The following is an 11,635-nucleotide window of genomic DNA, read 5'->3' as shown; positions in this document are numbered from 1 at the left end:
ATGTTTCATCGAAATTCATACACATAAGATCACGTAATGAATATTTTTTTTTCAAAATCCAATTTTACCCTTCGTCCCTCTCCCTTCTTCTTCACCATCCATCTCCCCGGCGACAACAATAGTGAACCACTCTGCAATAAGAATCCTGTCTCCGATGACAGGGTTGTTGCTGCCGGTTTCCACCGATTGTCTCTTCGATGCCTAATCCAACGCAAACCTACAGAAAGCAAAGCAGAACCCATGCAGCATATAAACGGGGTTTGCTGACTGACTCGCTCAGTGAGGGGAATCGGCTGGTGAGGCCATGCAGCAGCGGCGGTGATGAAACAGGGGCGAGAGGGAGAGAGAGAATGAAAGGGACGGAGAGAGAGAGAGAATGAATGGCACTTGTTACCGCACTTGCCGCAGTTGTTGTAGGCTACATTGGTGCAGCTCCCATGGCAGCAGAGCTCTGCAAATCCACACTTGTCCCGCACCGCCCACGGTGGTTCCGGTTTCTAAGAGCATTGCGGCAATGCGTCTTGCAGCACTGAAGAAGCCCGGTCCCGTTGTTCACCGATACCCCATTACAGATTGTTCCTAGAGACGTCACAGTGTGCACCCTTCCTGATTCTGGCGAGGAACCGTTTTCCGGCGAGGGCGTTGGTGAAGGGGTTCCCCTATCATGTCTTTTGTAGTGATTTTTGGAGCTTCCTCCCCGATCGCATTTATTCCCTTTATTGGCTCCGGAAACCCCAAAATACGATCAACCCTTGTGGACCCTGCTTCCACCGCTATGACTGTAACTCGTGACATTGAGCAAGCTGAGAATCGTTGGTGGACCCTGCGAATCGATTGCAACTCATGACGTTGAACATGGCTGAGAATCGCTGGTGATGACATTGGTCTTCTCTGTGTCGTAACCCCATATGCGATGATCGTTCAATTGGGGGAAATCGGACAAGAGATTTTCGCCCATTTCAGTAATACCAGGCGGTGGTGTTTTAGGTACAAGGCCTTGAATACGAGGCGAAAATCTCTCTAATCCTCTCTAATTGGCAGTGGTGGTGGTGTTTGACCAGTAAGTGGTGGAGAGAGAAGTACGAAATCCACCGCTGCAACTCGTAGCGGCGATGGCAGAACAAAGTGAGAGAACCCGGACATGGCTTTTACATTAGCTCGTTCATCTCTGGCTTGACCGTGTGAAGGGGAACCGGGGGTTGATCCGAGAAATCCTTTATTTGTTGTCCATTCAGGGGGGGCGGATACACCTATGTGGATTACAGGTGATAGTGAGAGAAGACGCAGACGAAAAGGCCGGGAAAGGTTTCACAGCAATGGCAGATCGGAAGAGTGTGAGAATTAACGGAAGGATAAAAACGTAAAATCATCTTTTTTTTTTTTCAGATATAACCACATGACAATTGTCAAAAAAAAACTCAAAAGTACCGCACAATTGCTAAACAATAGGAATACCATGTATCATTAGGCTAAATAGTAGGGATAAACTCAGAACGCTGCTAGTTGCATCAACGAATATCTTAGCTATGCCAGGTATTGCTGTAACATCATAAACAATTAGGCTATATTCGATTTGATAGAAGATAAGAGACACAGAATTATGTTCTTATAAACCGATGATCATCCCAATTCATCACCCTCTTGGGTTGTTGACTGGAGAACACAATGATTTTTCTGGAGAACTCCAATAATCTCATCATCAGCGTGTAACAATCAAGCAGCATTACACATTTTTCTCCGTTAGACAGGCTGTTATGTTATTATTTTTATCAAAATAATTAAAATTAAAAAACAAAAAAAGGAAAACCAAAACGTGTTGGGAGTTGGAATTCATTAGATTCTCTCCGGTCTTCTTCTGTTTAGGATTCTCTCTCTCTGATACCGCCCTTCAACAGCTGAACTGAGTTCTCTCATACCACAACTTTTCCTAGCCATCTTCTTCCTCATCCACTGTTTGTAATTGAAATGAAGATTCTGAACCAAAAAGTTGAGAGGCCTACAACATTCCTCTCTAGAGATTCTTTTTCTTTGCTTTATTGAAAGAAAGAGAACTTTTGAAGGTTGGAGTTGGAATTTTGTGGTTGAAGGTTGAAGTTGGAGAGAACTTGGTTACAGCGGCTGAAGGTCAGAGTTGGGAGAACCCTAAATAGCAGAAGGTTGGAGAGAATCCAATAAGTCCCAACACGTTTAGGTTTTTCTTTTTTTTTTTTTGCATTTTTATTTTAATTATTTTAACAAAGATAATAAGATAAAGAATAATTACTATTTAATGGAGCAAAAACATCTGAATGAGAGGCATATTAACCGAGACAAGTGTCACACAGCTATTAGGTGCTCACTCATTTTGTTTACCTAAAATGCCTAATAGATCTTAATCCGTTTCATTAATGTACCAAATACATGGAAATTGACAGCCACACTGTACAAGAAAAGCTGAGGATTTTGTCAAACCCCTTGGTGTAGCCCAATTTTGCCATCTCACATGCAGTTAGACATTCTCAACATTCATGCTCAAGGGGGAAGGGTAGTTTTAGAACAATTAAAAGTTGATTAATTTTATCAATTGATAATTTGAAAGGTGTCAGGGGATTTTTTTTCTCAGAGGTCAAAGTATAAGGTTTAAAACTCATAAAGCCCATGGGTTATTCAACCCCAAGAGGATCATCCTCCAAATTAAAATTAACTTTCACCAAATTAAATTACCAAAAACATAAAAAATAGATTAATTTTCTGAATAGTTATAGTACTTATATATATAATTAAAACTCCCCAATAATTTTCCAATTTAATAATTACCAAAAACCAATGTAAATTACCAATAATTAATTGAAAAAATATTAAACATTTTACTGTAAATTAATAAATTATAAATAATTACAAAATACCAAAATTGCATAACAATAACTTTTCCACTAATTGCTGATAATTTTCAATAAAAATAAGAAAATAACAGTAATTTATAATCGAAAATAAATATTAAAAACAATATACACTATTTTTTGTAATTTTCAACAGTTAATTTTTAAAAATAAAAAATAACTAAATTACAATAAAAATTAAATATTAAATGACACTTTTTTTATAATTTACCCTAATTTCTGATAATTTTCAATAATTATTGAGTAAAAATCAGAAAATAACAGTAAATTACAATAAAAAAATTAAACATTAAATAACATTAAAATTTGATATTTTTCAACAATTAATGATTAAAAATCGGAAAATAACAGTAAATTACAATAAAAATTAAATAGTAAATAACAATAATTACACCAATTTCTGATAGTTTTCAATGACTAATAATTAAAAACAAGAAATTAACAGTAAGTATTAAATGAGACTAATTTTCAGAAATAAATGGTTGAAATTATTGAACAATTATTAATATTCCGAAAATTATTAAATATGGTAAAATATAAAAACCTCCCCTGAGGTTTCTAACAATAAAAAATATCTCCCCTCAAGTTTCACTTAAACACAAACCTCCCCCCTGAACTTTTGGAAAATTCAACACAAACCTCCCTTTCATCACTGACCTAGACAAAAAACGTTCCACTGATGCACTATTTTTTCAAAATACTCATTTTACACTTTTATTTTACATAGAATTTGACAAAAATAATCCTAAAAGAAACTGAACTTTCTCCTCTATCAATCTCCCACCCTGAAACTCCATCAATTCAAGAATAGGAGGAAACATTCAGCCACCATAAACTTCATTGTAATAGAAAGTATGCTCAAGGATGAGAATGGTGGTATTTGGAGTCTAATCTGTCAAGCCAACTGTCCCATTCTACCACATTGGAACATGAGTGACTCCAAGGAAGGAAACACTCTCATCTTCCTTTCCTACATTGACATCGTTCGTGTTAATATTAAGTTTAGGTCTTCGAGAAGAGAAGAGAGAAAACATTAAGTTTCTATTTATCTTTGTAAAATGGTATTGAAAGAGGAGAAGAATGTGATGGGATAATACGTAAATGGTATCGAATGAGAGAGTAATGCGATGAGATATTTTATTATTTGACACACACACACACACACACACACACATACAGGTTCTAACTGACTTGGATCAAGTGGACAAGTGGGCCTAACAAGTTGGCCATGTGTTTGTTACAACCGCCTTACTATTACGTGCCTTGGCCTAACACCCCCCTTCAAGTTGGACATGGGAAGCAATGCCCAACTTGGATAGCAGCTGCTGAAAATGGATTGCACCTTTTGTAAGTATGTTAGCTGGCTGAATGGTGCTAGAGATGTGTATTGTTTGGATCACCTGTTTTTGGATGTATTCACGTACAAAATGACAATCAATGTCTATGTGTTTTGTACGTTCTTGAAAAGTAGGATTGGTGGCAATGTGGATGGCAGCCTTACTGTCATAATGAAGCTTCATGGGTCTACAAATGGTGATCGTAAGATCAACAAGAATCCTTTTAAGCCATAAGAGTTCGGAGGTGACAATTGCCATAGCACGACACTTGGCCTCTGCAGAAGAACTGAAACAATATGTCGCTTCTTGGTTTTTCATGAAAGAGGTGAATCCCCAAGGAAGGTGATGTAGCATGTGGTTGATCTTCTAGTAAGGGGGCAGTTGGCCCAATTGGAGTCACAAAAACCTTGGAGTTGTAGATCATTCTTGGCTGGTAAAAGTAATCCTTGTGTGGGTGTAGCTTGAAGGTAACGAACTACCCAAAGCACAATATCAAGATGTTCTTGACGGGGATCTTGCATGAATTGACTAAGGGAGTAGACTGCAAAGCTTAACTCAAGCCTGGTAGTAGTGATATAGACCAATCGTCTCACCAAGCACCTATAATGGGCAAGATCAGAAATAGGTGGGCTAGAAGCATCAGTGAAATGTTTTTGCTGCTGCATAGGGGTTGGACAAGGTTTGCATTCAAGCATGCCCGTTTCAATGAGGATATCAAGAATGTATTTGTGCTAATGCATAAATATGCCATCATCATTTCGGCATACCTCAACCCCCAAGAAGTACTGTAAGGGCCTAAGATCTTTTGTCTTGAAGTAATCATTGATGTAGGCCTTAAGAGAAGCAATATGGGCTAGATCATCTCCCGTAATGATTAAATCATCAACATATACAAGGACAACAACATATGAGTTGGGTTGTTGAAAAGTGAACAAAGAATAGCCGGTTGATGATTGTGTGAAACCAATAGCAACAAGAACTTGCGTGAAATCATCCCGTCCATGTATTGTTACGAACTAGAGCCGCAAGTTCATCGATCATAGTAGTTTGCCAATGGGAAAATTGGGCAGATTGAGAGTAAGTTGTGGGCTCAGAGGGATGGTGAGGAGTGGTAGCAAGTGAAGCACAGTGATTTGTAAGGGAGGTGGGAAGATCACATACAAAATCATGTAAGTGAGATGGAAGCTGGCGAGAGAGAGTGGGACAAGAAGTAATAGTTTCAGGTTAGTGTGAAGTATCATGAATAGAATTAGGGTCATTTGGTGGTTCAAGGCTGGGTTCGCTATTTGCAGTGGGACTGATTATGGGACTTGTAGCCGCACGATTATAATTGTCATAAGAAGCAACACTATTTTGACCATGAGACTCATTAAGAGGCTCATTTATAGCATGGAATAAGACCACACCCATCATCTGGTTGGGCCAATGGAATGATAGTTTTAGTGGGACTGGTGGTTGAAACAGTTGCAAATGGGAACTCAGTTTCATAAAAGGACATGTCCCAAGAAGTGAATATCTGTTTGGTGTCTAGGCTGAACACCCTATACCCTTTCTAACCATATGGATAACCAATGTACACGCACCGTGTAGAACGGGCTGCAAATTTGTCATGAGAAATTGGCTGTATTTGTGCATAATAGAGGCACCCAAATACTTGGAGATGGTTACAATTGGGTGGGCAAAGATGAAGCTTCTCATATGGGGACTTGCCACCCAACTTTGGCGTGGGCATAATGTTGATAAGATAGGTTGCAGTAAGAAGACATTCACCCCAAAAGGAAACTGGGAGATTTGCTTGAAGACGAAGAGCACGTGCAACCTCCAATAAGTGTCGGTGCTTGCGTTCGGCAACGCTATTTTGTTGTGGCATACACACGACTGCTGGTGGATAATACCCTTTTGTTGAAAGAAGCTTTGTAAGGGCCTATATACGTATTCAAGGCCATTGTTAGACCGAATCTGTTGAATTGAACACTTGTATTGTGTCTTAACCATTATATAGAAATTGATGAGGAAATCGAAAACCTCATATTTATGTTTCATTAGAAATGTCCATGTACATCTAGTAAAATCATCTACTATAGTGAAAAAAAATGTGCATTGGTATGCAAAGGGGTTTTGTAACCGCCCCATATATCACAATATAACAACTGGAATGGAGAAGTAAGTACTACTAATATAGCTGATTGGAAATGGAGCCCATGTCTACTTGGCGCATTGACAAGCATCACAACACGCATCAAGTGGTGAGAGGGAAATCTTGTGGAGTAAGGATAAGCGAGATCTAGAGGCATGACCAAGGCGCTTATTCCACAATTCATATGATGATGTGGAACTGGTGAGATGAGCGGATATGGGAGAAGAGAAATAGATGCGATAGAGGTCGTCTTGAAGTTCACCCGTTCCAATCGTGGTCTTCAAAACATGGTCCTATATGACACAGTGAGTGGCAAAGAAAGATACAACACACCGAGATTGTTGAGTTAGTTTGTTAACTGAAAGAAGATTACAAGTGAAAGCAGACACCACTAATAGAGAAACCAAGAGTCAGTGAAACTATGCCATGGTGTGAGACAAAAACAGTAGCACCATTGGGTTGATGTACTAATTTTGGATTAGACATTAGGGAGTAGTAAGAAAATAGGGATATATTTGATATAATGTGATCAGATGCATCACATCAAGAATCCATTCAACAGGGATGGTCTTATCGGAGAGATTAGATGAAGTCTCTGTCGAGTCTTTGCTGAGAAGAAAAATTCGTTGATTATACTGCTGCAGCGAGAGTCCAATAACAGGGGAATCTTGATTTGGTTTATCAGATTCAACATTCACATTGTAGGAAATTGCCTTATCAGATCTAGTTGGAGGACATGTATTTTTGTTAGAACCAGTAGTTCGATGGGTCCAACCAGGGGGATACCCAATGAACTCATAACACTTATCTCTTGTGTGGCCTAGACGTTTACAATGATCACAGTAGGGTTTGTTCCGACCCGACGGACAACTAGGTGGTTTGGAGGCAATGTGGAGAGTCGTGGCATCAAGATTGGATGGACTCCGCAAGGAGACAATTAGTTGATGACGTTCTTCCTGTATAATCAATGCATAGAATTAATTCAGTGGTGGCATAGGATCAGATCCAAGAATCTGTAAAAAAATCATGTTGAAAGGATCTCGGAGTCCCATGAGGAATTGATGGATCTTTCTTCGTTCTCGATCAGCAAGGAAGAATTTTCAGACGAGTAAAATATGCAACAACAGAGAGATCTTGTCAGAGTAACGCAAGATCCTGTTCAAGTTGATAGATACGTGGGATGTCACCTTGGCCAAATCGTTCTTCAAGTTCACACTATATTTATGCCGTAGATTCAATGAAGGTGACATTAGTGAATTAAGAATCCATGAGGCGACCACGGATTTACATTTACTCTAAATCTCTTCTTCCAGCGAAGACAACGACGATTTGTGGTAAAGAACCATCAACAAACTTATATTTGTTCTTTGCACGGAGTGCAATCTTTATCGCATGCTTATAGGTGTGGAAGTTATCTCCAATAAGTGGATTCGACATAAGAATCAGTCTTGGATTGTCGGACGGATGGAGATAGTATGGTGAACTCATCGCATCCAACCTGATGTCAGTGAATTGTTTATGCGCAACGAGCTTGAATTTGCCTTTACCGTTGTCATTGACAGAGTATTGGAATGTTGATGTAGAGTAGGATCAACGAAAAAGAGGAAGATTCATAGATTAGGACTTTCTTGGCTCTGATACCATGTAAAATGGTATCAAAAGAGGAGTAGAATGCGATGAGATAATATGTAAATCAAATAAAAGAGTAATGCGATGAGATATTTTCTTATTTCACACACACATATATATATATATATATAGAGAGAGAGAGAACCTATTACATTCACTTAAATTTGATGTTTACAAACAATATCAAGCTCATATTTGATGACTTAACGCATTTGATCTCACAAGAAATTTTTAAAGGATTAAGGTGAGATAACCTTCCAGCCTGCAGTTTTATCTTGATTGTATCTGCTTCTATCGAATCTGTTTCCAATCATCTACTTAGCAACATATTTCCTACATGTGCAATGATCAAATGGAAGGGTGTAATATAGACCAAAGGATGTAAACTGCAATGCAGTATGAAGAATATTGGGCAAAATTTTATTCTAGTTCATATGTGAGTTCTGTACATCTACTGCTAGAATTAGAGACATCGGTAGATGATCCATGAGCGTAGCAACCATGACATCTGAAACTTGGAGAAGGTCTGAATATTGAAGCCAAAAAGTTTGTCATTGAGGAGACAAGGTTCAAGGGAACAAATATTTTAAGGCCATAATCTATATTTTGGTCAAACACTACGATCTGTCAACAGAAATTGGTGTCAAGTTACTACAATCTCCCCATGGATGTTTCAGGTGAGTGGAAACTGAAATTGGAAAGCAATGTCAATTACTAAACAGGTTGGAGTCCTGTTTCAGCTATTTAAGCCACCCTCACCTCTGATGAAGCCCTGCAACTTCTTGACAGAAGATCCAAACCAGTGTGGTCTCTGTTTGGAGATCATAATGATTCTTCTGTCGGTGTGTTTTCGATTTTTGAGACTAGATATAGATAGAAATCTCTGGATGTATTCATGGATTGAAGCATCGGGGTCATGGCAGTCGATATGGCAAGCTGTCCATAATTTGTATGATTTCTTTGCCACATGTGGTCTGTATGGCACCATATAAACACAAGTGTGAATCTTGTACCACCATGCTCATGCTTGAGCACACTTTCATGTTACCGTGGAGTCAAAGCAAAAATGCTTCCTCTCTTCTTGACGCAAGACGCATGGAGTTTGGTGGTTGAATGCTTCCTCTCTTTTTGACCCTAAACCCTATTTAATAATACGCAAGACGCACGGATCTGGGTTGGAATATCCACTTATCCAGAATCCGACCCAAGACAATCATCATCTTGACCCGTTTTGCGATACAGTCGTCACTCGACTTAGCGACCACAGTAGCGAAACAACAACAGATCTTAGTTGGTGTTTGAATGCAGTAAAAACCAAAACGGCCCATTTGTTGCCAAGAAGCAATTATTTACACTACAACAAATCCATTTGGTTTTAAACGTATAGGGCTGAGTGCAGAAAAAACGTCTTTGGTTTTAAACGTGCAAGTGCTCCCCTGTTTCTAGGTTTTAAACATTTTTTGTTTTTCGGTTGGTCGGAAAAACCAAAACGACCCATTTGACGTATGCCGCCATTAACCAAAAAGAGATCCTCTTAAAAATATTGACACTGCATAGAACAGATTTTTGGGTTTTTTTGGTGGGTTTTTGATGTCGGAAAAGCATACCTGGATGCTTTGCCCCTGTTCTCTAAATCTGCCAATTAAGTTCAGTTTATGAATGTAGACGATGAAGTTGCTCTGAATCTAGAATGTCGACAATGAATCTCCAACTGCTGTGAGTCAAGAATGTCCAAAACGATTTATAAGGTAAAAGAGAACAGAGTGAAAGTACAAAGAGAAAAGAAGGAAAGAGTGGTATGACGACTTACAATCTCAGTGTAGCAGACCCATAGAATCGTGCTTGTTTCGAATTTTAAGTTGTTTGTTGGGGTTTGAAACGAAAATATTCAATTGTGTAGAATTAAAAAAAAAATAAGAAATTTAAATATATGTAAAAATAGGAATGAAGATTTTGGAGAGGGAGGATTGCTGATGTGACATTGGGAGAACGCTAGGAAGGGAGAAAGGAGAGAGCACTCAACGAAATATTAGGGTCCGTTTGGTTTGGTTTGCATCTGGAATTAGAATCAGAATCAGAATTGAATATCTTTGGAATTGGAATTAGAATCGTTTATTCCCATAGTCTGTTTGGTTCAGACAGGAATGAAAATTGGAATAAGTAAGAATGGAATTTCATTTCCGAGAAAAAGGAAAGAACAGGGAATGACCATTTCTTCAGATGGGGAAACCATTCCAGTAGGAATGAGAATGAGATTCTAACACCACTCAACCAAATAGTTGAAATCAGAATAACCCATTCTGATAATCGATTCCAAACCCCTATTCTCGTGAACTAAAGGGGTCTTAGAGTAGAAGGAATGGGAGAAAGAGAGGAATATTGGCGTGGCTATTATTACTATATAATATAGTATAGATATATTATCTTGTATATAATTTTCTTTTTTTTTTTTTTAATTTTTTAGTTTAGCTCCTGGTTACCTTAAAATAAAGGTGCTAATAGTGTTAATATATTGTAATAGACGATTAATTCGTTTAGTTAATTATGTTGAATACAAAACATTTTTCTCCATCTCCCTTTGAGCATTCAAATTTCTCAGCTGAGGATGTGAGGATTCATTGTATTATCAATGCCATCATTACGTTTATTTGGGCAAGATTCAACCTGAAACAGAAAAGGGTTTTCTCACAATGAAGGCACATAATCAATAATCACCCATAAACCAGATAACTAAAATCATCAGACCATGCTGTCCAGTTTATTGTCATGATCCAGTGAATAGATAACTAGTGGCAAATTATGGGGCCCCAGGCTGCTACATGTCCAGTTTATATCCCATCAAATGAATCTCCATCAACCAAACAAACCCAAAACACAAAGCCTGAACAGCACACGGTCTTAGGCATGACTCGAGCCATGCCAAGGAGGCAGGCACAGCCCGTGCCCGTGTGCTATATAGTACCTGGGTTGTGCCAGGCATGGTTTTGAAAACAGATCGAACCGGATGGTCCGACAATTTTGACCGTTAGCCTGGGCGATTGAATTGTTAACCCTTTGACCCAGACAACAATTTTAACCGTTTTTTATTTTAATTATTTTTTTAATTTGTTATTTTTTAAATCAAAACAGGCCATCCGTTAGAACTGAATGGTCGTATCGTTCGACTCGGGAACTAGTGGCCAAAATGATTCTGTATTTAGTCCAGTTTTTAAAACCTTGGTGCCTAGGCACGACCTGAAACCCTGGGCCATGTCGGGCTTAGGGATTTCACTATGTATAAGTTTTTATTTTCAATTTTATTACACTATTTCATTTCGTAACTTTTTTCAATTTCATTTTATTATTTCATCTATAAACAATTGTATACATTAAAATTCATATAAAATAAAATTTTAAAATTTTATTGTCTATGTTCTTATTTTTTAATTATTTCTAAAAAAATGAAAAATTATGTTGGCCAGTCATGCTGGTCCCCCTCTTGGCAAATTCATCCCAAATAGGCATGACCATTACAGCTCAAGCCACCTTGCTAAAAGCTATGGGCTCATAGAAAGAATTAGTAACAGGAATCTAGAAAATCCTTCTATAACCAACATAAGAGATAAAAGGGAAAATAGGATCGCCTTGTCTAATACCTCTTGAAATTTCAAAAT

This window comes from Nelumbo lutea, chromosome 1 (assembly GCF_056320005.1).
Source record: "Nelumbo lutea isolate HS-2025 chromosome 1, American lotus-T2T, whole genome shotgun sequence".
Lineage (NCBI taxonomy): Eukaryota > Viridiplantae > Streptophyta > Magnoliopsida > Proteales > Nelumbonaceae > Nelumbo > Nelumbo lutea.
The sequence above is the reverse complement of the archived record's forward strand: the minus strand, read 5'-3'. Positions refer to the sequence as shown.